The sequence below is a fragment of the Sphaeramia orbicularis genome, chromosome 21, assembly GCF_902148855.1.
Source record: "Sphaeramia orbicularis chromosome 21, fSphaOr1.1, whole genome shotgun sequence".
NCBI classification, from domain to species: Eukaryota; Metazoa; Chordata; class Actinopteri; order Kurtiformes; family Apogonidae; genus Sphaeramia; species Sphaeramia orbicularis.
This window is the reverse complement of record NC_043977.1, coordinates 7,842,403-7,869,826: the sequence shown is the minus strand read 5'-3', so window position 1 is coordinate 7,869,826 and position 27,424 is coordinate 7,842,403. Positions and strand designations below refer to the sequence as shown.

Sequence of the window (27,424 nt, the reverse complement as noted above, 5' to 3'; positions counted from 1 at the left end):
TTCTTGCTGTGAGGCACGAGTGCTATCCACTGCACCACCGCCCAGGGTTAATATTTTTCAATAAATTTTAAAGGAAACGACCTCATAATGCATCTTGAAAAACAAGTGGCTCTTGTCCCAATTGTACATTTAAGGACACATAGACTGTTTACAGACATTAGGATCAGTTAATGATTATTAAATTAAACTGACAGTTGAAGGTAACTTTAATGTGACCACAAACAGGAAAATAAGATGCAGAAGGTTGTCCTGAGCAGAACTACAGACCCATAACCACTTCCCAAGTAAACGTCATTGATTCTAAGCAGCTGATGTTACAGCTGAGACTTTGAGAAACCATCAGATCACACATGGCATGCTGACATTTGTGTCCTTTTCAGTCATTATTTGTCCACATCCATATTATTTACAAAGTCTCTTTCTGTTTACTTTATCACTGTCACAAACAGCATATTATTAATTTTTGACACATTTAATTTTTTACACCCCAGCAACGTGTAAAAGCTTCTCTGGAAGATTTTCACACATATAAATTATCGTGATGTATAAGTGCAGTCTTGTCATAAATTAAAGGCAAGTTAGTTATTTTTAAAGGATTTGTGACACGCAGTCGACAACTTCTCAATTTCTGATAAAGACTTCACAGTAGTTTAGTGGTGTTGCTGGACCATAATTGACCCATAGCTCATATGGAGCTGCCATCATGTAGAGTTAGTGAATAGATAATACAGGTCGACCGATAAGGGCTGATACACTATATGGACAAAAGTATGTGGACACATTGAATTCAAGTGTTTTTTTTTCTAATGGGTCAGGGATACAAAACAGTACTGACAAATGTCATGACATAGTTTTATATTGGAATAAATAACAGATGTCTTTGTTTTGGGGCTCTTCTTTTAAATCAGTCCACCTGCTTTTTGGCACCTGGTTGAACTCCAAAAAGCAGTTACATGGTCAAAACTCAGTAAAAACACAGTGAAAGAAAATAAAGGAAAATCACCACAACACTGAAAACCACCCTAAAAACAAAATACATCAAGGAAAATGGTGTAAAAAGAAAAATAAAAGCTCAAACCGTCTATTTTTATAATGAGTCGGTCTCACTCACTGCTCTGTTTTACCCCCTGTTCCACAAGCGACGGGGGATGTACTGAGCATGCTCAGATATCTATGGAAAGAACAAGGTCTATTCTATCAGCATGTTCTGAAGTTTTTTCCACTGAGGAAAGGGTTGAATTTTTATGAATGTTTAAAATAAATCATATGTTCAGAATGTTCACCACAGACACGTCAGGAGTTATAGGGTTAAAATACACTCTTCAGACACATGTCGTTAATCCTCCTTTCTGTTTCCTTTCAGACAGTTGACATCCACAAGGAAAAGGTGGCGAGGCGAGAGATCGGCATCCTGACCACCAATAAGAACACATGTCGCTCACATAAAATTGTCGCCCCAGCCAACCCCGAGAGGCCGGTGCGTTACATCAGGAAACCCATCGACTACAACGTCCTGGACGACATCGGACACGGTGTCAAGGTGGGAATCATGATTAGAAAAGATTTGGAAAGAACAAACTAACTCCAATTGTTCATAGTCATCATAGCTCTGTGTAGTAGACATTTGTAGGACGAGTAGTTTTATTAGTTCACCGGCCGATGTGTCAAGGGTCTTCATCATCGTTAGCAATTTCTTCAAACATCTTCTCCAACGAAACTACTGGTTGGATTCATTTCAAATTTCCTTCCTATAATGTCTAGGACGTTTGTTCACAGTTTTGAGAAATTTAGCTTTTTAAGTTTTTGATGAATTTTTGAAACATTCAAAATTTGCCTTTACTTATAATGGGCCATATTTTGATGGTTACAGATATCAATATAGTTACTATTGAGTACTGATAGAAAGTCATATATGGACTTTCATTTGGGTCCATGACCTTTGACCCAGAGTGACCTTGAAGGGTCAAACTTAGGGTCACTAATCAACAATCTTGTTCTGCGAAACTACTGGTTGGATTCTTTTCGAATTTTATTTGTATCTTCCTTGGGACAATGTCTCAAAAGTTTATTCACAATTTTGAGAATTTTTTTTTTTTTAATATTTGATTAATTCTTTTGAAATATTAAAAATTAACCTTTAGTTATAATGATCCATATTTTGATGGTTTGTAACATGTAAATAGTTACAGATATCAATCTAGTTCCTATTGATCACTGGTTGAATTAGTTGAGTTCTCCTCCAGTGAAAGCACCGCCCACGTCTATTGGGAGATTGATCTTCTGCATCCAGACCACAGGATTGTTATTGTTATTGACTCTTGATAGAACATACCGGTGAGCTTCAGGGCCATTGGTCCTGCTTTTATCCATGTGGTGTTTTCAGAACTCTCATTTACTGTGTAGAAGTGCTGCTTGACATTTCTCCCGTCCTCACTGTGAGCAGCATCCCATCATCCCCTCTGACTTGTTTCTGGCTGTAGCTGTTCAACTCATTGTACTGTTTCTCTGCTCCTGCTTTTTGTTTCCAGTGGCTGATGTTGTTTGCATGATGCTGTTGCAGATACTAACCTATCTCCTCTACTTCCTCCTCTTTCCATCGCTTTCATTGCCGTGTTAAGTGGTTGTTAAGGTTCAAGGTAAGAGTACACAAAACACCTGTACTAATAATACATGTGATGTTAAGTTGCTTTCAGACCCGTAGCTGCTCCTACTGCTGGGATATTTTTAGAGGTTGATGTTTTCACTGTGAATGTGATTGTGAATCTTTACCAAACACTGTTCACTGGTTAAAATTAGCAAATGTTAAAGCCTCAGGTAAACAGGTCTAAAACTGAGGATGATGTCATACTTGGCTTTTTTCACCACCACTGATGATATATGAAATATCATAGATCTTCGCCAGTTGTATGTGTACAACATATTAAACTAAAAAAAAAAAACATACTTTAATTAGAGTTACACTATGTGGACAAAAGTATGTGGACACGTTGAATTCAGGTCTTTCTTCTCTAACAGGGGTCTGGGATACAAAACAATAATGACTAATGTCTCATTATAGTTTTATATTGGGATAAATATCATTGCATTTATTAGTTTGTTTTAAATTGTTATCGTTGTTTCCAAAATGCCTCAGAGATGGTTTTTACTTCATTTCTCTCAACATTTATTTATTTTTTAATCCATGACTGATTTTAAAAGTTCTACCTCTAAATTTCAAAATGATTTTTCGTGCTCTGACTGTAAATAATAATTTTCTACTTTTTATTGATGTTTTTAAACTAAATGGACAAAAATGGGGACACATCATGTCTACAGCTATAAGATGTCCTGTTCATGATGATTTAAGATATAAAACTGATTTTAGATGTAAAAAAACATCTCTGAGTCATTTTGGAAGCAAAGATAACAATTTAAACCAAACTAACCAATGCAATGATATTTATCCCAATATAAAACTATATTCTGACATTAGTCATTATTGTTTTGTATCACAGACCCCCGTTAGAAAAGAAACACCTGAATTCAGCTTGTCCACATACTGTATATGAACTGTACTGTACTGTATGTACTGTTGGTTTTCCCCTGTAAGTCGCTTTGGAAAAAAGCGTCTGCCAAATGCATAAACATAAACATAAACATGAAACATCCAATTATGAGACCAAAAAAAATCTTAATCATCTTAATCTATTGTTTTTCAACTTAAATTAGAGTTATGTCAGTGTTTATGCTCTGATGTGTTTCATAACAAAAATAAACATAGACAGATCTTTGGTGTTTCTGTCCTGTTATTCAGTACATCTGACAAATTATTTTTATTATTGTTGTTATTCTTCCGTGACTTCATCAGTAATGTCTCAGTCCTTCCGTGCTGGTTCTGATGAACTCATTCCATCACAATGCAGTGATCACATAAAAACATATTTCTCACAGGGGCTTTAAAACCAGCCCATGTGTAGCTTACCGCTGAACTGGACTGATGTGAACAGTACAGGGTTTCCCATGGTGTTCAGAGGACTCCCTTTCCATAATGAACATGTGTAAATGATTATAGTTGAGGCATTATATTGTTAAAATTGCACTTATTTTTCTCAAGAAATGTCATATTTTTCAGGTTATTCACATCTTTTTTTATTCGGATAGTTTGTAAATGTTAATACTTTTTAGTTTGTTCATGGTTGTTCATGTCATTCACCTCAAAAAAGTTTGGAGTTGCCATTATTTATATATTAGTATGTTATTATTAAACTGGTCCGACCCACTTTAGATCTTATTGGTCTGTAAGTGGAACCTGAAATAAAGTGAGCTGGACATACCCTGACCTAAACCCTCTGGAAAACCAAGTAATAATAGTACAAACCTTTAAGCCAAACTGACTTAACTGAGCAGGTAAACATCTGTGGTTCCTCTACCTACGGAAATAAAGCATGGATAAAACGTCTGTTTGTGCAGGTTAACGGACAGCCAAACATGAAGCTTGGCGGCAGTCTGTCCCGGTCTAACCCTCCCACCCAGAAACCACCAAGCCCACCCAAGGCAGGAAAAGGCATCTTAGGGTATGTACACACAAATACACACCTGTGACTTTTGTCATGTCACTTTATTCTTTTCACTCGTCTTTGTTGTGCTGTTTTATTTCTCTTGAACGGCTGAATAGTCTGTTCCTCACATTTGTTGTAAATATCAGTGAAAGGCAGGAAAATCTAGAGGTCGATAGAACAGATGGTTAAATTATTTTTTATTTTATTTTTATTGGTTTTAATTGTTTTATTGCTTTGTTTATTTTGCTTTTATCGCCACTGATTTCCCATGTTCTGAGTGTAACAACAACCGATTCTTATTTGTTAGGTTTTAGGTCAGTTGCTTTTATCATTACTATTTGTCATCTTCTCTCAGTTATACTGCACACAAGGCATTCACCGTAATATATTCCAAGATAAAATAAAAGTTAAATTTAACAGATAAATGCAGATAACAGATTAGTGGTTTAATAAAACCTTCCCCCTGAAACACTGTTGGAAATGTACTATTTTTTTTACTTTATTATAATTCTTAGATTAGATTAGATTAGATTAGATTAGATTAGATTAGATTAGATTAGATTAGATTAGCCTAGACTAGACTTTATTGATCCCACACAAGGAAATTTACTGCTCAAGGCAGCAACAGAATAAAGTGCAAGAAAAAAATATGCAGCAGAAAGATACTGCAAAAGACAAACAATGTAAATAACAATAATAGTAAGTAATAAAACTCAACAGGCTATATACATATTTACGTAAGAGTAGAAGACTCGTTAGCTATGTATCAGAGGTGTCAAACATACGGCCCACAGGCCAAAAGCAGACTGCCAAAGGTTCAAATGTGGCCTGCAGGATTAATTTTAAACTTTCCAAACTTTTTATAATATTCTGCGTGTTACTTAATGTTTTGTGCCTTTGTAGATCCACTGTATCTGTAAGTTGTAATGCACTTGTATTAATGATAATTTGAGGCATAATATTGTTAAAATTGGACTTATTTTTATTGAGAAATTTAAGGTTTTTAAGGTTATTCAAATGGTTTTGTGAAAGGATATTTCCTTTTTTTTTTTTTTATTTGCACTAAAACGAAAATTTGAAGTCCTCATTATGTATGTGTTGTAATGCTATTTCTTCATCCTGCTGGAGGTGGAATTGGGCTGAATGTGGCCCCTGAACTAAAATGAATTTGACACCCTGTTATATAGAAACAATGTATTTTTACAGAAATTACAAATACGTTGTACTGAAATGGATAAATCACTTGGGTCACTGTTGACATTTAGAACTGAAGATCAAATTGTCTGTCTGAAATGTATTTTAATGTGTAATTCTCCTTGAAAGTAAGCGACTCCAGTTTAAAAGTCCAGTGCTATCTGCTGCTGGCATGGATTGTAAAACGGTGAATGGTCTTCCACGTTGGCTCACATGAACATGTGTAACGTGGATGTAAGTCATGTGAGCATCCTGTCGTCTGATTCCTAAGGCCCAGTGTCACTGCATCAGCCTTATTCCAGATTTGACCTGGCAGAGGGAGATGACATCACACGCTGAAAGTCGGCGCTCAGAGGAATAACGTCATGCGTTGTGAAAGCATGTTGTGTTCTCTCTCCTCAAACATCTAGGTCACTCAGAGTCGCTCCTTCCCTCCCGCTGCTTATTGAAATTTTAATTTTTCTTCTCATTCTTAAAGTCTCTGGTCTTTTCAGTCTCTTATATTCTCAGAATCCTGCTCAGAGTTGTGCTTCAGGACCTAGAAATTCAGCTTTATTACATCCTAGAGGTTCAGTTTGAAAGATCTGGGGGCGTCTCATCAGAAATAGAATCACAATCAGAGTCAGAATATTTTATTAATCCCGGGGGAAACTATTGTGTGTCACAGTTCCTCTGTGCAAGTATAATGAAAAGTAGTAGGAAAAATCTCTATATATCTATATCTATATATATATGTGTGTGTGTGTGTGTGTGTGTGTGTGTGTATATATATGGTGAGAGATATGTAATTGAATCGTATCAAATAGAATAGAATAGATCTTTATTGTAACTCAGAAACAATGAAAATTTGTTTAGCAGCTCTGTTCTGTTTAGCAGTGAAAGCAGTTAGTGCAAAAAAGAACTGTAAAGAAAATATCACAGACAATATCACAGAAATGCTAAAAAAAAATGTAAGCAATGTACGAAAGCTACAAGATAAAATATTAAATATACATATACTACTAAAGTACTACAAAACTGCTAAAATACACAAAAAAGCTCTGTACTACAGGTGAGGTAATCTATATTATAAAAGGGAAGTGGACTCTGTGGGTATGTCTTGGGCATCTCACAAAATCCGTACAGAGCTGACTGCTGCAGTTTGTCATACTTATGTATTTATGGTCAAGGAAGAGACTAGTGAAAACGGCAGGTTGATAGGACCAATATTTTGGGACATATTAGTAACTTTGGAATACGATAGCTTTACAATGACGTTGCTATGCCAAGAATCATAGAATCATCATTGAAGTGGGTTACCTAGCAACAGATAAACAATAGGGCCATATTGCCATGGTGTCAAATGTGCAGAAACAGACATGCCAGCTGAGAGGTTATTCAACTGAAAATGCCAGTGGAATTTACCAAGAAAGTAAAGGAATGAACTGGATCAGAGGATCTAGAACCTGTGATTCCCCACGGGTCAACACACTAGTAAACATATATACCAAATATATGGATTAAACACTCTATTAAACACAGCTACAACAGCATGTTTTACAATATGCACATGACAAATATTATCAGTAGGATAATTAAAAGAAGAGTAGATAAATAAATGTGCAAAAATATTGTGTGTAATTATAATTATGAGGTTATAAGGTAGGATTAAACAGTCTGATGGTCACAGGCAGGAATGATTTCATGTGTCGTTCAGTGGTGCATTGGGGTGGAATCAGTCTGTCACTGAACATGGGTGGGTGGAATTGTCATGTAATGTAATCTTCCAGGTATTTCCCTTGGTTTCTTGAGTGCTTAGATGTTGTGGCCCCAGCAGGGGCTCATGTAGTCATGGAAAGAAAATTTGATCTTATTTGAGTAAAAATGTACACTCATTTTCCCGTAATCTTAGATTATTATAGTTTTCCTCATGTGTGGAAGGCTTTTACACACTGGTGGAGTTTTGAGGGTCTTTTCATAAGAAAACTGAATGTTTTTCAATGAAAGGTAGATAATATTACATCACGTTAGATCATTATTATTACCATATGTGCTAGCTAGTGCAGTTATTAAACAAGCAACACCCAATGGATCTTAAAGACAAAACTTGCGTAAAAAGTCCACTCAGGACCAACTGTAATCATGTAGTCTTTGGGTAATTTTTCTCAGAAGAAACTTTGTTTGTCACTAAATTGTATTTGTGGATATGCAACACACACTGAAGTAGAGCCTCTGCCTTTAACCCAGCATTAGCTGAACATACAGGAACACACCACACACTGCAGACTGGGACTGGGTTCATTTAAAATTTTATGTGTCTTCCTTGGGACAATATTTACACAGTTTGCCCACAGTTTTGAGAAATTTAGATTTTTGAATTTTGAATTTTTTAAATATTAAAAATGTGTCTTTACTTCTAATGGTCCATATTTTGATGGTTTATAACATGGAAATGGTTACAGATATCAACATAGTTACTATTGAGCACTGATAGGAAGTCATATATGGACTTTCATTTGGGTCCATGACCTTTGACCTTGAAGGCTCAAAGTCAAGGTCACTAGTGTCCACATATCAGAAATCTTCTCCAAAACTTTTTCTTATATATATATATATATATATATATATATATATATATATATATCTCCCTTGGGATAATGTCTACAAAGTTCACAGTTTTGAGAAATTTAGATTTTTGAATTTTTGACAAATTTTTGAAATATTAAATATGTCCCTTTACTTATAACGGTCTCTATTTTGATGGTTTATAACATGTAAATGGTTACAGATATCAATATAGTTCCTACTGATCACTGATAGAAGTTATATGTGGCCTTTGATTGAATTAGTTGAGTTCTCCTCCAGTGAAAGTACCGCCCACTTCTATTGGGAGATTGATCTCCTGTATCCAGACCACAGGACTGGAACATAGAAACAGAACCTGACAACCTCACACATTCAACTGGGGATTGATTCTTGATAAAACACGATGCTGGGATACAGGGACATTGGAACTATTTTTATTTACACACTTCATCATGTGTCTCCATGGTTTTGGCCCAGAACAGACTTTTTCTTTCTCCCTGTTTTTGGAGGGTCTTATCCAGTGTTAAGGTTCATCACTGTCATCCACTGTGATGGAGTTTAGACCAGAATTAAAGCAACAGGAGCTAAAAAACAGGAGAAAATAAACACCTTCCTTCTGCAGTTTCTTCTCTGTCCAAATCAACAGACTAAATATAAAGATAGATGAACCTGACGTTGTTTTGTGGTCAAACTTCCAGTTCATGACGTGGAGTAGAGCAGTAGAGCCACATTCAGGCTGTGTCTGATGGAATCTGATGAGTAATTACAGTTGTCAGTCTTGTGTTTAACCTTCCTACATGTCTGAAAAACCCCTGATCAGACAACATCTGTGTCCAAATCTGCATCACAGTGTAGATTTTCTACATCATGAAATGGCAGACACAGAGTAGACACAGAGGTCTCACATCCTCTCAGACCAGTTGAATCACAATATGCCCAGTGACGTTGAAAAAACATAAGAAATGCAGCTTTAAGGTCTTTTCACACCTGAGGCATGAGAATGATCTAGCAAAAATATTCATGGGTGAATATTGTGCACTTCAGTGACATTTATCCACCATGGCTCTGGTGTTTGCAGACCTTATTGTCCCCTAATCCAAAAAGACACTCTCAGACCTCTTCTAACATGAGCTGGTTTAGAGGCTGCCATACGGGAGGGTGAGGGGTGGGGTATTCATTTGGTTACAAGACACTAAAAAAAACACTGATCCTTGAATGTTACACCTGAAGAAAAGCAGCCTTTTACATTAATGAGGAGGATTCTGAAAGCTGGATAGGACCGGATCAGTGTGGTTTGTGTTCTGTTGAGATTCAGGGGCCGTTTACACGGCGTCGGATTCAGTCGACTCCGGGAAGATTTCATTGCGGATTAGCCTTCTGTTAACATGGAAACGGTGCCTAGAGTGCCTGAATCCGGAAACTTTCGATACCAGGGTCCAGGGTGGAGCGTTATCGATACGCTCCGCATTCCAGCTCCGTGTTAACGCGAGTCGGAGCGTTCCGGGGTAAAATATGACGTCACCGCATGCGCGCGCAGCCAAGAACCGCCAGTTAACCCACTCCAGGCCAGTTGGTGGCGGTAATGCGCCTCCGAGCTGGTTTGCCAGCCTCTATGACACAATAAAGCTGCAGAAAAAGAAGGAACAACCACAACAACAATGGCCAGTTTCAGAACAACATACGTGCTGCTAACTGTGCTCAGCTCATCTGTCCAGACAAAGAAGTCCTGCGTCTTCGTTCTACCACTCGCCATTGTTGTTTGTAAATAGTGTTGTCCGCCTATTCTTCTTCTTCTCATTTAAAGGCTGTCTAAACCGGAAATCGTTTGTGCGCAGGCGCGTGTTTTACCGCCACTGTTTCACTACAGCTCTACATCGCCAGCTACTGGTGTGGCATGGCCACTACAGCGTATTCAGCCGTCCTCGCGGACTCGTGTTAACGCAGATCGTTATCATAGCGGCTTCGTCTTAACGCGGAATGATTTTAAAACGCAAAGGAGAAATCTTTGCGGAATTGGATTGTAGCGTTGCCGTGTAAACGTAGCCTCAGAACAGAGGGACACGTTGAATCTACAGTGGGGGTGTCAAACATACGGCCTGTGGGCCTAAACTGGCCTGCCAAAGGGTCCAATCTGGCCCGTGGGATCAATTTGTGAAATGTAAAAATTACACAAGTCAAGGGTGTTGAATTCGTTTTAGTTCAGGTTCCACATCCAGACCAGTATGATGTCAAATAAATCACTAGCAAAAAAAACCTATAAATAATGACAACTACAAATTTTCTTGGTTTAATGTGAAAAAAGTTAAATTACTTTATGACAATATTTACATTTACAAAATATTCTTTCACAATAAAATCTGAATAACCTGAATATGAATAACTTGAAATGTCTTAAGAAAAATAAGTGCAATTTATCAATATTCTGGCTATTACTAAATGTTTTGTGTATTTGTAGATCCACTGTGAGTTGTGTAAATAATAACCGGGAGTATAATATTGTTGAAATTTTTCTGAAAAGATTTCACATTGTCCCATGGTTGTTCAGGTTATTCACATTTTTATAATGCACTGTAATTTTACTTTTTTTCCACATTAAAACAGAGATAAAAATTTGGATTATTATTTATAGGTTGTTATGTTATTCTTTTACTGGTCCAGTCCACTTGAAACCACATTGGGCTGAATGTGGCCCTTGAACTAAAATGACTTTGACAGCCCTGATCTACAGCAAAAGAAACACAACAAAACACTCTGAGTCATCAAGAGTCAAAAGCACCATTTACAACCATGTAGTTTATTTTAGGAAATATACAGTAAATAAAACTGATATTTAACATATCTGTAGCCTGTGTAATTCTAGATGAGGTTCCTGATATTAACCGTCTTCTGTTGTAAAATAGGACTGCAGCAATTAGTTGACCGATTGACAGACATTTGACTAGTAAATTTTGTTTGTTTATTTTATTTCAAATATCAACATTTAAAACCCAAAACATAAAGAAAACATATTTGAAAAGGAGCGGTGTGAAGGAATTAGTTGACAGGTCGTTTGTGATGTCATGCACTTTTCTTTAAGGAATAATTTTTATTCTATTGCTGATTGCAACTGTTGTGTATTTAATTGTTTAACAAGCTTTGCCAGGCACTATCATAGTTATACACAAAATGCACTTTTGTTTAATGGGGTAAAAAGTATTTTATTGCCGCTTTTAATAGTTTCATATTTGTTAAGAAACTTTGATATGCATTTTAATTTCTATGAACCAAATGTTCTGGTTAAAAGAAAGAAAATGTGGTTTATTGCTGCAATAAATATAAATAAGAGCCATTATTTTTTTTGCAGTTCATAATCTGACTAGTTGATTACTGAAATAGTCATTAATTGCAGCCCTACTATAAAAGCCAAATTCCCCTGATGTGTATAGTTTGTAAAACATCCTTTCATTGCTACTAATTGGATGAACTGAGGGATATTTTCTAAATCTACTGGGATGGTATCTGGTCACATCGGCCACTTCAGCTCTCCTTTTAAGAACGTTCCCTTCCCTGGGTGTTATGTAATAGACAGCAGAACAGTGCAGCACTACAATTATTCTCCAGTTTCTACTAGATCACAGATGTTGATGGTGACTTTTAATGATTCATATCTTTAGACTTTACATTTTTTATACACTGTATGCCCAAAACATGTCCAGATGGAGGCTTGCGAATACGCTCCGTTCCTTTCCAACCCAATGATTCGAGTCCTCATTTCTGCAAAAATCTCCACAGCATCAGATCAGCCCATAGGGACATTTTTATGGGAAACACCAGGTTGGAAAAAAAAAGCACGAAAACTGACTCAGAATTTAGATGAGATGTGTTTTTTCCCTGAGCTTTGCGTGGTTGCAGTGTTTGTTATATGTAATTACATTACTGCGTGAGGGGTGCAACCAGGTAGAGCGACACATCAGAGCCAGCTGGCTGGGATTTTACTGGCTGACCATAATGTTCTTTCTGCTCCCTTCTGCTTCCTGTCTGTTCAGAGTCAGACTGTGCGTAACCTGCTGATCAGCCGGCTGTTTCTGTACAATGAATCTTAATTGGGTGGAGGATTGTTTCCCTGATGAAGGTGGCACAGTGTCAAACAAGCTGTGAAATGCAAAGATATAAACAGAATCATGAGCATCTATGAGTTAACCATTTAGATACCTGTATTCTGTGAGGTAAATTATAATTTCTAGGAGCTTTGACAGACGCTGTGTAGCTCTTGGTTGGACTTAAGCTGTGTCAACTTTCAGACTCCTCCTTTCCCTCTGTCAGCACAAACAAATGTGCAGAAGCTACAAACACACAGTAGTTATTTGGCATGGAGCTGCAGTTAACAGTCGATGTCCTCCTGTCACTGCACACACTCACAAACCAACTGTGCTTCCTCTTCTGTTCCTGTATAGATTTTGTTATATTTATACAGGGTGTCCATAAAGTCTCTTTACAATTTAACACATTTATTACAAAAGCAAATGGATAGACAAATCTGTGGAAATTATTACAAAATGAAAAGTAGATACTGAAGGTTATTTTTGCCTTATTTAATCCACTTCTATATGGGTACCATTAGTTGTACGAAGCACATCCAGACGGTACTGCATTTGCTTCCATGTTGGCTGTATCATATCCTCATTAATAGTTTCAATGGCATCAGTGAGAGTTGGCTTCAGGTCGTTGATGTCCCGTATCTTTGTTCCATACACGATATCTTTAACATAACCCCATAGACAGAAATCCAGGCCAGTGATTTCCATTTCCAGTGAACGAGGTGGTTAGGGAATTGGACCATCCCTTCCAATCCACCGATGTGTAAATGTTTGATGTAGAACCCACCAACATACAGAACCCAATGTGGTGGTGAACCATCTACCTGGAAAATGATGGTTGGTTGAAGGTCATCTAGTTGTGGTGACACACATTCAGTCAAAAGGTCAAAGGTCAACATTTGCAGTAATTGATCACTCGTTGAAGAAAAATGGACCAGTGATTTGTTTCCATGATCCCATAAAGTGATTAAAAACTTTGATAACCACTAAGTCCATAGAACAAATCTGGTGAACATAACTCATCAGTTGCTTTAGTAATACATTTTTTAGATTGTAATGTGACTTTGTGAACACCCTGTACACTTAATCAGAGAGTAGACTTTAAAACAGCGCTGACATGCTGGTGTTATATGAACCATCTTGGACTCTGACACCTTCTGCTCGTGCCCAGAGTCAGGACTAAACAGGGAGAAGCAGGGTTTCAGTTTTATGCAGCTGAAATCTGACATGGTCTCTGATGACAACTCTGACAATGTTAAAGTCCAAGCTGAAAACATCTATATTTAGGTCTTCATATGCTTAATTTGAAATGGTTTTATTTACACTCTTCTCTTTTTATTTAAACTATTTTAATCTTTTTACTATTCTATTTCAAATTCCACATTTTAATGTTTTTAATCTTTATTCCTGTCTATGTATTTGTAACTGTACATATGGTCTTTGAATTACGTGAATTACGTATGAATTGTGCCAGACAAAGAAAAACTTGCTCTGCCTGTAGAACTGGAACTCATATCTAGTCATAAATGCAGACACATCTTGCTGTTAAGAGGTTGATTTCACTCCATCTGTGTGCAGCTTTCAGGGTAAGATCCTCATCCTAAATGTATTTACTGACTGGAATCTTTATTCTGCTCATGAATTCTGATGTTGAACAAAGTCTAATCCACTAAAAATACACATTGACCTTTAAATATTCATGTTAAAATACACTGTAGGCTCTTGTACCTTAAAGGAGTGTTGTGAGCTACAGCGCTCCCCTGTGGCTCTTTAATTGCATTACCCACAATTCCTTCCAGAATACTTTTCATTAAATAAGGATTACCAGCAGGTTCTGCTCAAGAATTACCTTGGATGTCGTGAACAGGAAGTGCTCCTCCTGCAGGGTTCTGGAGTTTTCATCTGAAACTGATCTGCCTCCTCTTAACCCTGTTAACCCTTACCTCTTGCATGTACAGGAAGAACTCCCCCTACAGGACACTGGAGCCGGTGCGCCCTCCAGTGGTGCCAAATGATTATGTGTCCAGCCCCACCAGAAACAATATGGCCCCTGGGCAGCTGCCCAGTCCGGTCCGGACCGCCACCCTCAACCATCGACCCCGAACGTACAGGTAGCCCGGTCGACGTCCGAACACAGCCGCCGGAGCCGCATCTGTGCTTTAACCTCTGCTTTCAAGTCGTTTCTATTTGTGTGTGTTTGTGTTTGTTCTTTTAGTCCAGGGCTGTCAAACTCATTGTCGTTCAGCCCAATTTGACCTCTAGTGGGTCGGACCAGTAAATTAATTGTATAATAACCTATGAATAATGACAACTCCAAATTTTTCTCTTTGTTTTAGTGCAATAAAAACATTAAATTATGCAAATATTTGCATTTACAAACTATCCTTTCACAAAAGATATAAAAAACCTGAAAAAACTGAAATTTCATAAGAAAAAATAAGTGTAATTTTAACAATCTAATGCCTCAACTTATCATTTATGCATGTGCATTACACACAATGTTACACAAACATTTGATAACAGACAGAATATTCTTAAGATTTTGGAGTTAAAATAAGAACAATTTCTACAATATTTTGTCTCAGCTTACACAACTTACAGATCGCACAAGACATTTAGTATCAGACAGAATATTGGTAAAATGTACACAATTTTTTTAGACATTTCAGATTGTTGATATTTGTTCATGTTATTCACATTTATTGTTAAAGGATAGTTTGTAAATCTAAATATTTCCATAGTGTAATTTTGTTTTTTCATATTAAACCAGGAAGAAAATTTGTACTTGTCATTATTTATAGGTTATTATGTTATTATTTACATTAGATCATATTGGTCTGTATGTGGAACCTGAACATAAATGACTTCAACGTCCTTGATTGTTAATATCATCACTGTCATTTTTGCACTTCCCAAATTTGTCCCACGGGCCGGTTTGGAACCTTTGGTGGGCTGGTTTTGGCCCGCGAGCTGCATGTTTGACACCCCTGATTTCATAGGATGTCAGATGTGTTTGACAGGCTGCCAGTGTTCCTTATTTCTGTGCCCATATATTAGTGATATTTCCATCTGATCTGCCGTATGTTCAGTGACTGAACACAAGCAAATATTTTGGATCTGTGATCGGCTTCTCAAAAACAATCTGGTTCTAAAACTAAACAACAGCCAAAAACACCATTCAAAACTTAACTGAAGTAAGAAGTCCTCTTCTACTCACAGAATAAAAACAGGAACTTCTACTTATTTGTTTATTTGGACCCTAATGAAGTTGCCATCACATTTTCCCAGATCTTTGCTGATGACTTTTTCTTTGCCTTTTACATTAACATTACTTTGCTGCTTTGCTTTCTCATTTTCTGACCTCTGCTGCTGCTATTCAGTGTTTCCTCTATTGTTTCATTCAGTGGCGATGCTCATTAATGTAGCTGCGATATAATTCAAACAGTATTTCATCCCTCAGCCTCATCTATAAATGCTGCCTTCAAGTGCTATGGGAATTATGGTAAATGCTAGTTCTGAACTTGAAAATTCAACTGGACACATCTCACGTTGCGTTTTCCACTGGAGAACTGGGGAACAATTTTGATACACGAGATGAAAGTAACCTTTGACCTTTTCAACATGGTGGAGAGCAATGAGAGATTCATGACCAATGATAAACAATGGTTTTAACATTCTGCTGCTGTTACAGGGTTTATGCAGGTCATTAAAAAGCATTAAAAGTAATTAAATAGATTTTATGAAAATTAAGGCCTTAAATGACATTAAAAAGCATTAAATTCGATGTCCAGGTGCATTAAAAAATTAAATACACTTTATGGAAAAAGCATTGTTATTCATGATTTATTTAGATTATTATTATATATATATTATTATTATATAAACATTTAGTAATTTTGATCGGAACTATAGTGTGATGACTGACAGGCAGAACCCTTTAATTGGCTATTGCTTACTGGCGATGCATGAAGTCACAACACCAGATGCTTGGAATGCAACGTGCTGTGAGCGTGCTCATGCTGTGGCGAAAGAGCGGAGGGAATATTAGTAAATGTCGGAAAAATGGGAAAATGTAAGTTTCAGCAGAAGTGATTGGAGGAAGAACTATTCAGAATCTGGTTAAAGCCCATCGATGGTAAACTATATATAAAACTGTGTCTGCAGTTGGACATGGGCGTTAAATTTGTTAAAAGTGGCATTAAAAAGCATTAAATTTGCTGATACCTCCAGAAACCCTGTGTTAGCTGATGATTTTGCAAATTTATAGATTAGATTAGATAGAACTTTATTCATCCCACAGGAAATGATAATTATAATAAAGTCAGAAAGTGAGAATAATAGTAATAATAGGAAGCAACTGTAAGAAAACTAAATCAGTGACAAACAGCATAAACAACATTGCACCACAGAACTGCAATGTTACATACACAACGTGCAAAAAAAAAAAAAAAAATCCCCCAAAAAATGCTTTATCAGATGAATTAACACGTCCAAAACTGTTTTAACCAAGTAGCAGGTCACCATAAATTGTGTGTCAGCCATTTTTTATTTCACTATGACAACAAAAGCACTTGAACACAATGCGCTTGTAATTCCAAATTCACTAATGGAAAGTTTCATCTTCCCAACTCACCTGAAGGCACCATAAGAGTGAAAGTAAAACAAAGACCTGAGACTGATCTGAAATTATCCTCCCTTGACAGTAGAACATAATCAGATGTAGTTAATGGTCAACTTAACCAGGGAAACTACTAGTTAAACATGTTAAAAGGTCATTTCTTCCTGTATATTTATTAATCATCTTCACTTGCTTCATCGCTGCTGAATGAATACTATCCTTCCCCTCTAACAGCATCTACTAACTAGTCTCTTTGCTGTCACTGAATTTTCTTCCTCTTCTGTGACTTCATTTTTTCTCCACTTAAATCTTTTTTGTGCAGTTTGGATGAAAAAACACAACTATGTGGTCACTAAAACCATTTCGTTTTCCATCACGACAGGCATTAAACTGCTCATCAGGTGCTTGTTCACCATCTACTATAAACAGTTTTCTAAAATAAGAAGAGTGAAAATAGAGACGGTACATATATTTATGCTGAGAATATGTGGGAAAAGTTCTGTTAACAGTTGTGTGAATGTCTAATAAAGGAGTTAATTGAAAATAAGGTGTTCTGCCGCTCCATGAAGATGAAATTTGAAATGTAGGTTTGATTTGAACTCTTCTAAGGCTGAAGCTGCTCTGGTTCAATAATGTGTGGATGTAGAACGCTAAAGCTAATGAAGCGGCAGTTATTTTCAGCTCAAACTCTGAAGCAGCAGAGAAATCCAGATCTCATCAAACTCTTTAGCTTGTGCAATAAGTCATGCAATATTCTTCCGTGCAATAACATTGCAATATTTAGTCAATATTTATTCAGTATTTATCCAAACATAAATGCGCTATATTTAATAGACTTGAATTCATAGATGTACATACTGTTAATATTGTGTGTTATATTTTATATCTATTTTTATTTGTATTCTACGCTTAGTTGTATTCTATTTTACTTTCTGTAAAAAAATATATATATAATGTATTTTTTCTTGACATTCAATATCAGACATTCACATCTGCTACATTATATGTACATATATCATACATCTGTTGTCTGCTCTAAATGCCAAAATAATAATTTTGTTTTATGTCCAAACACTGAAAAGAAAGGCAGATAACCAAATAAAAGAAGAAAAGAAGAAACTATGTACAAGTAGGGAGTGATATTTTCCATACAACACAATCATTGATTTGTAAAAACAAAATCAGGCCTATAGGGTGTGACATAGTTGACCCAGTTTTCCCAGTATGAAGCGAGTTTCTCCAATTTGTGATAAACAAATGCTGTTATCTTTTCCATTTTATAAATGTTGTGATTTCCATCCATCCATTTAAAGTTGGGCTCTCCTGTAATAGCTATTTCCTGGTGATAGTCTTTTTACAGGCCACCAGCAAAATATTCATTAAATGTTTATCTCTTCTCGGCTGTTCCTGAGGTATGTGTCTGAAAACATCGTCTTACTCTCGAGGGTATTTCACATTTGAAGATATCCTGTAAGGCATTGTGTATCTCGCTCCAATAATCCTTCATGAGGGCGGGTCCCAGAAAATATGGTACTTTTTTGTAAAATTTTATATTCTATTTTCTTATCTGGTTTTTAGTTTTTGTAATTTTATATTCACTCTATTTTTATTTTCTGAAGTATTAGGGTTTTTTTTAATCAATATGTTGCACCGACTTAAGTAGCACTCCTAATTTTATTAAATACACAATGATGATAAAGTCTATTCTATTCTATTCTATTCTGTACCAGGTACATGGAATTTCAGGTCCAGTGTTGTATCAGGGTTATCTTTAGACACAGTGCCGTAGTCTTTTTTCTATGTTTTTGATGCAATAACAGCATAAGCTCTGGGTGTAAAATGCCTTAAAATGTTTTAATTAATTATGAATAAATTATCATAAAATTAAGGTTTTAGACTTTAATCCCTCCATTTATTTTCCATCTTCACCTGTGCTACGCTGCAGCTTTTCAGGTCATGTTTTCACTGTTTCATTACAGCCATTTTTCTACTTTTACTCTGATTTCTATACAGGAAGATAACGTCACGTCTGTTTTCTCCTCATTTATTTATCATTTCATCTTTCTCCCTCTAATGTCTTCTTCTAGCATGCCTCCGTGTCCTTTTTATTGTAAATGTTACCTGTAAAATATTAATATTCTATTGTGACAGTGACAGTGTGCGTTGTTACCATAGCAACCACAGACTAAACCAAACTAGCATCTATCTGTATGTGATTCATTTTATTATTATTTTTAAAGGAGAAAAAAAAAGGTGTAAATGAGTAAACACAGGCTGTGTTTACTCCGGTGACATGTCAGTATTTCAGTTGTAGTATTTCCTGTCCCGCTGTGTTTATAAATATAAAGCTTGTATGACGATATTAACTGGAAGCTCCGCCTTTTTTCCGGTCCGTTTTTTTGTTTGTTCGCAGTGGTAGCAGCGGGGGCAGCCATCCCAGCAGCAGCAGTCGCAGCAGCAGCAGAGAAAACAGTGGCAGTGGCAGTGTGGGCGTGCCTATCGCCGTGCCAACGCCCTCGCCACCCTCCACCTTTCCAGGTAAAGAGGCACAAACCCATTTTTACATCATGGGTGTCAAACATACGGCCTGCAGGTCAAAACCGGCCCACTTAAAGGTCCACTCCGGCCCCTGGAACGAATTTATGAAATGCAAAAATTACACTGAAGATATTAACTATTATTTTAATTCGATCTTGAGTGGGTAAAATAAGTAAAATACAATCATAATAACTTATAAAAACTGACAACTTAATTTCTCTTTGTTTTAGTGTAAAAAAAAAAAAAAAAGTTACATGAAAATTTTTTACATATACAAACTATAGGCACTGTTTTTGTCAGTACAATGAAAAAGCTATTGATGTAACAACTGAAGTGAGTTTGGTTATTATCAAGAAAAAATGTTGAATGGATAGATATCAGCTCTGAAAGTAAACTACTATGAGGTATTTCTGTTGTTATCATGATATTTGTCCAAACAAATGTACCTTTAGTTGTACCAGGCATTAAAATGAACAAGAAACTGAAGAAAACAAGGGGTGGTCTAAGAATTTTTTTCCGTGACTGTATACTTTGACAAAAAATGTGAATAACCTGAATAAAGTCTTAAGAGAAGTGTGTTCAGTTTTAACAATTTTATGCCTGTTATTAAATGTGTTGTATTTGTAGATCCACTGTGATCTGTACGTTGTAATGTATATGTGTAAATCACTTAATCACTTTTAATCACTTAATATGAACTTAAATTACACTTATTTTCTTTAATAAATTTGAGGTTGTTCATGTTATTCACATTTTTTAAAGGACAGTTTGTAGATGTAAATATTTTCATAATGTAACTTTGCTTTTTTTCACTCTAAAACATAGAGAAAAGTTTGGAGTTGACAGTATTTTTCTATATTATTATTATGTTATTATTTTACTGGTCCGGCCACATATTGTAGTCTGAATGTAGCCTCTGAACTAAACTGAGTTGAACAGCCCTGCTTTCTACCATCCCGTTTGCTTCACTCTGTCCTCCATCAACAGTTTTACTCCCATCACTTTCCTTCTTTACCTTTCCTCTGCACTCATTCTTAATTGTCGTCTGTTTTTTTTTTCTTCTTTTTTTAAATTTTATTTGTTATTTGCAATAGGGATGCACGTTTGTGAAATTACCAAAAGCTGATGTCAACGTTACTATATGTTTGTTTCTTTTATTTTGTTGGGGTTTTTTTCTCCTTTTTGTGCTACAGAACCAAAGAAAGCTTTATTCTGCAGTCCTGTGTAAAAGTCCTGGTCTGACATTCTGTTTGCTGGTTTAGTAAAGTTCAAAGGACCACACATATGCATTTGTCTGGATATATATGAAGTATGCACAGCAGAAAAAAGGTGAAGCAAAAATGAACATGAAAAATTAACAAACTCAACAAAATAATTAACAAAATGAACAAGAAAAAAAACAAACAAAATGAATAAATATTAACAGATTAATAAAAAAAATAATAAAATACTCAACAAAATTAGGAAAAATTACCAAAATGATTAACAAAACAAGCAAAAATTAACAAAATAATCAACGAAATTAACAAAAATGACCAAAATAATCAACAAATCAAACAAAATAACCAAAATGAACAAAAATGACTAAAATAATCAACAAAATGAATATAAATGATCAAAATAAACAACAAAATAACAAAAATGACCAAAATAATCAACAAAATGAACATAAATGGACAAAATAATCAACAAAAAAAACATAAATGAACAAAATAATCAACAAAAGGAACAAAAATGAACAAAATAATCAACAAAAACGACCAAAATAATCAACAAAATGAACATAAATTAATAAAATAATCAACAAATCAAACCAAAAGGAATTAAATTTTCAGGTTTCATTCAACAGCTTCGATAAACCAAAGTGGTTATATTTAGTGTGACCTCACATTGACCTTAACTTGTCTTTAACCCTTCAGTTCAGACAATATAAGATTCATTACATTAATTTTCTGATGTTTTACACCAGGTTTCATTCAACACGTCAGATGTTTCTAATTGTTAGTGCTGCTTCTTGTCATGGGGTCAGAGGTCAAACTAAATAGTGACTTTATCCTTTACAACACATTTAGTTCAGTTTTTTGTGTTTCTTTTAAGGCTGTGCACATATTTCCTGTATTTTCTTACTGTGTGCTCATTCAACCCTGAAAAAAAACAACAAAGATAAAGGTCAAATAAGACTTTTACACAGTATTGTATGTGTATATTTTATATATCGGTGATATTCCATCTTATCTGACACCAGTGTTTGGCTGATATATTTGTGCATCCCTAATCTCTGTCTTGTCAAAATAATAAAAGTTGCTAAACAAACTTTTATAGAGCTGTGATTTTAACCCTTCCTCTGTTCAACCCCCCCTTTGTCTTCACCCTTTCCTCCCAAAGTTTCCCCGACTGCTGGACCTGCTAGCTCCTCTTCAACTGCCCCTAACTCCTCCCCCTCCCCGACCCCTTCCTCCTTCTCCTCCTCCTCCTCCACCACCACCTTAACACAGCCCAACGCGCCCTTACCGCCGTCCTCGCCTTCGCAGCAGGTTGACTCACAGATAAACCCACCCGCCCACACCTCCCCTCCCTCTAACCCCGCCCTCGGCGCCTCTGAAACGCCCGTAGAAACGTCCCCTCTTGTTTCTCCTGTTCCTCCTCCTCCTGCTCTGTCCTCCTCCTCCTCCACTACATCTTCACCCACTGAAGGTGAGTCCCCCACTGTTGACCCACTTCTGTCCTTCTGTTCCATTATTCTTTATTTTCTGACACTGCTCATAAGATAATGTGATAATTGTAGAATGGTGGTTTTTAGGATTCATTTCAAATTTTTAATGTTGATTCCTTGGGACAGTGTCTATAAAGTTTGTTCACAGTTTTGAGAAATTTAGGATTTTTTAATTTCTGACCATTTTTTTTACATTTTAGAAATGTGCCTTTACTTATAATGGTCCATATTTTGATGGTTTATAACATGGAAATGGTTACAGATATCAATGTAGTTACTATTAATCACTGATAGAAGTCATATGGACTTCATTTGGGTCCATGACCTTCACTGGAAAAAATCTAAATCGTACCAAGTGTATTTTTCTCATTTCTTGTCAAAATATCTCATCACACTTAAAATAAGACATAATCACCTAAAGAGTAACTTTTCAGTGAGATATAAGAACTTATTTTTAGACAATAGATCTTGAAAATCTTATTTCAAGAACTCTTAACAAAATAATTTTGTCCTGTTCCACTGGCAGATTGTTTTGCTTGAATTAAGCAAAAAAAAAAATCCTGAATTAAGCAAAAAAAAAAAATCTTGAATTAAGCAGTTACTCTTCAGGTGATTATGTCTTATTTTAAGTGTGATGAGCTATTTTGACTTGAAATGAGAAAAATACACTTAGTAACATTTTGATTTTTTCCTTTTTTTTACCTTGAAGGGTCAAACTCAAGGTCACCAGTGTCTAGATTTCAACAATCTTCTTCTCCGAAACTACTTGTCAGATTAATTTTAAGTTTTTTTTGCAGCTTCCTTGGGACAATGTCTACAACGTGTGTTCACAGTTTTGAGAAATTCTGAATTTGACAAATTTCTGAAATATTAAAAATGTGCCTTTACTTCTAATGGTCCATATTTTGATGGTTTATAACATGGAAATGGTTACAGATGTCACTATAGTTCCTATTGATCACTGATAGAAGTCATATATGGACTTTGAATTATTTCAGTTCTCCTCCAGTGAAAGTACCACCCACTTCTATTGAGAGATTGATCTGTATCCAGACCACAGGTCTAACATAGAGACAGAACCTGACAACCTCATACATTCTACTTGGTATTGATGAGGGTTCTGTGCAGGATCTTAGCTGTTCCTCAATGCAACGAGCATGAGTCTGATATGTCGCTGATGCCTTGGTTAACTTGGTGCTCTCTGCTGTGTCAGGTCCGATTGTCCCTCAGTTCTACAGTATGAACCGTCCTCAGCCTCGACAGCAGACTCCACAGGTGGGGGGCTCGCTGCCGTACCGCCGCCCTCCGTCTGTGACCGGTCAGCCAATCGTAACACAGAACCAGAACCAGGTCAACGGCGGCCCCTACTACAACCAAAGCCCAGGTACGTGTCCGGAATAAACAGAACAATTAATAAATGATTTGTTTTTCTGGTTTTTCACTGATGATCCCAAACCGTTGCAGCCTCCCCTCCGCCCCCCTCCCTCCTCCAGTTCACACCTCAGCTTCCTCTGATGGGCTTCGTCGCTCGAGTTCAGGAGTCCAGTAAGTACAGTTTATGTGCAGATATAAGCACCGTATTTCAGTTTTAGCAGGTACCAGGCCTTTATTTGAAAGAGGCTCATATTAGCAACAGGCCTTTATTCAAAAGTTTTTATTAATTTTCTTCTAATTCTTCAGAATTAATATAAGATAAACTGACATGATCCATTACATGACAGACACTAGAGTCTTCATTTTTATCCAGCCTTTATTTAGTCATGATGTCTATGTCCTTGGCCATTATTGGGGATAGAACAAATTTCTTCTTCTTCTTCTTCTTCTTCTTCTTCTTCTTCTTCTTCTTCTTCTTCTTCTTCTTCTTCTTCTTCTTCTTCTTCTTCTTCTTCTTCTTCTTCTTCTTCTTCTTCTTCTTCTTCTTCTTCTTCTTCTTCTTCTTCTTCTTCTCCTCCTTCTTCTTCTCCTTCTCCTCCTTCTTCTTCTCCTCCTTCTTCTGCTCCTTTTTTTTCTTCTTCTTCTCCTAAATATTTATATATTGTTACAACTACTATTACAATTATCACTTTATTCTAACTTTTATCCTGTGATTATTAAACTATCTATCTATCTATCTATCTATCTATCTATCTATCTATCTATCTATCTATCTATCTATCTATCTATCTATCTATCTATCTATCTATCTATGTGTGTCCATATTATAATATTAAACCATAATTACATACTTATTATTATTTACATTAATATTACTACTTTTTTCTACTAGTACTCTCTAATGTGCTTTTGCCTGTTTTTCCACTACTGTTTTTATAGTTATTGTTATTAATATTTTCTTGTAATATTTCTTATGTGTGTACATTTTGTATTTGTGCTGATACTGGAACCTTAATTTCCTGATGGCTCTGCCCAAGGGGTCAAGAAAGTTCTATCTAATCTTATCTTATCGTATCTCATCTCATCTCATTTCATCTCATCTTATCTTATCTAATATAACAGAATTGTGATTAATTTGAGGAAATATAGTATTTGTGTTGGAGTTTGTATCTGTTTAAATAGTGCCGGTCATAGTCAAAAAGATCATTTAATGATTCCTTAGCCCAAATCGTATTAATAATCTGTTTGTATTGTCAGACATCAGATGAGAACTGTTGCTGTAAACTAATTATGGACTTTCTCCCCACCTGTAGTCACAGATGCCCCTCCTCCTCCTCACCCGGTCCCTGAGAACCAATCTGAACCAGAGGAAACCCCCTGCACTCCTCAGCCGCCGATAGAAGGACAGGAAGAGGAGGACTCGGCGGTGGTGGAGTACAACGACCCGTACGCTGAAGAAGACCCTCCATGGGCCCCCCAGGACCTACCAGGAGAAAGGTACCCACTAGAACTAGGGCATTCAGTAAAACGATATACAGTCTAGAAATCTGATATTTTATTTTCTTAAATATTTGCTGGCCTTTGTCACATTATCTGCTGTTATTAACTCATTTTTTTATTGTGTTTAAACCATGCAGAAAAATTATGTTTGTATGAAAGTGTAAAAAACCTGCAATTCCTTGAATGTCCACTGGGGGTTCATAGACTTCTAACTTTACAACACAACAAATGTGTTTTTATTCATTTTTATTCATTTTATTTAGCATATATAAAACCAGGTGTGTCCATCCACTATCACTGATCAAACTCCATGGGTTTTACTGGCGAATCAATGTTGTAGAAGAGGACGGTGTTTCCACGGTAACTACAGAACCTATGGACGTCCAAATGGGTCATATCTGATGACCATGAAAAGATGACAAACTGCATTTTACACCAGTTATTTACATGTATTGATAGGATTAGTGGATCGACAGGTATTTAACATTTTAGATCAGTAGATGGTTTTGGTCTTCGGTGGATGTTTGTGTCTTTATGAAGCAGAGTCAGAAATATTTGTGTGCATTAATACAGTGCATTTGCTCCCTCTAGTGGTGGCCATCTACGATTACACAGCTGACAAGGAGGACGAGTTGTCCTTCCAGGAGGGAGCGATCATCTATGTCATTAAGAAGAATGAGGACGGGTGGTTCGAAGGAGTCATGAACGCGACCACCGGCCTCTTCCCAGGAAACTACGTCGAGTCCATCATGCACTACGCTGACTGAGGAAGATGATGAGGACGGTGTCCATCTGCTCCGTTTTGTCTCTAGACTCTGTTGGATCTGACGAAAGGGAAAAGTTCCATTTTGTATTTGTTTTAGATGCACACTAAACCAATCACAAGCCATGATCAGAGGTCATGAGGTCGATACTCTGGTTCTTTTACTTGTTTAGTATCGTCTTGTTGATGTTGATCGGGCTGTGATTGGCCGTCGCCTGTTTAGGCTCAGTGTCGTTTCAGGTGCCAACGGTTTTTCTAATTCTTAAACTTTTTGCCTTCAGACATGTGTGACGTGAACCCCCGGCAGAGTTTCTGTGTTTTTTTACAGAGTCCCAGAGAGGAGGAGAGTAAAGATAAGGTTCTCAGTTGAATTTTCCTATGACCTTGAAGGCATCTTGAAGGTGTTCTGGTAGATGAACCTCCCATTTTTATGTCCAAATCATCGCACTGAGTCCATTTTGAGCACCTTTTAAATCAGGACAGAACAAATCTACATCAGTTAGAGCCTTCAACAGAGGTACAGTTAGTTTTGTCTGGGTTTCTGTTCTTTTGTCCTGTTAGTTTCTGTTTTTTTTTCCTCGTACATTTGTCCTCCATTACCCAAAGATAAGAGACTGAAAAGAGTTTAGACTGAAAGGAAGCTATGCAAAAGTCAAATTTGCACTGAAATCAAACACAGAGACAGTCCTTCCACTTAGTTTTTCCATTTCTCTGTGAATCCCCATTCCAGACCTTTTCTGCTATTTGGCCTGAAACACTTTAGAAAACATAGAAGATCTGCTTCTATGGAAAACTCGAGCAGTGTGGCTCTTTTTCAAAGCCCCTGCTGTTTTCAATGAGATTCAGTCGCAGTGTTGCACTTTTCTTTTAAAAGACGCCGTCCCTGCTTCCTGTTCAGCTCGTCTGCACCTGTTTCAGCCAAAAGCAACAGTTTCCATCCCATAGACAGACTTCAGACCTGAATCCAACAGTCAAGTGTATTAAACTGGTTTTAGCTCAGGTTCCACATACAGACCAGTATGACCTCAAGTAAAATAAAAATAATATCATAATAACCTATAAATATTGACAACTGCAAATTTTTTTCTTGGTTTGATGTGAAAAAATAACATTACACTATGAAAAAATTTACATTTACAAACTGTTCTTTAACAATAAAATGTGAATAACTGAAAATGTATAAAGAAAATTAAGTGCAATTTTACCAATATTATATCTGTTATTAAATGTGTATTTGTAGATCCACTGTGATCTGTTAGTTGTGTTAATAATAAGCTGAGACATAATATTGTAGAAATTGTTCTTATTTTAGTTCCAAACTTCAAAATTTTTACTAATATTCTGTTTGTTACTAAATGTTTGTGTAACATTGTGTGTAATGCACATGTATAAATGATGAGTTGAGGCATTATATTGTAAAAATTTCACTTATTTTTCTTACACAATTTCCATTTTTTCAGATTATTCACGTGTTTTTTTGGAAAGGATAGTTTTTAAATGTAAATATTTTTATAATTTTACGTTGTTTTTTTTTTGCATTGACAC

General features: G+C 36.3%; 1 pseudogene; it reads left to right on the top strand.

Moving 5' to 3' along the window:
* Positions 1 to 26,963, top strand: part of LOC115412262 (abl interactor 2-like) — a 46,228-nt pseudogene extending 19,265 nt beyond the window's left edge.
* The last annotated feature ends 461 nt before the right edge of the window (positions 26,964 to 27,424 follow it).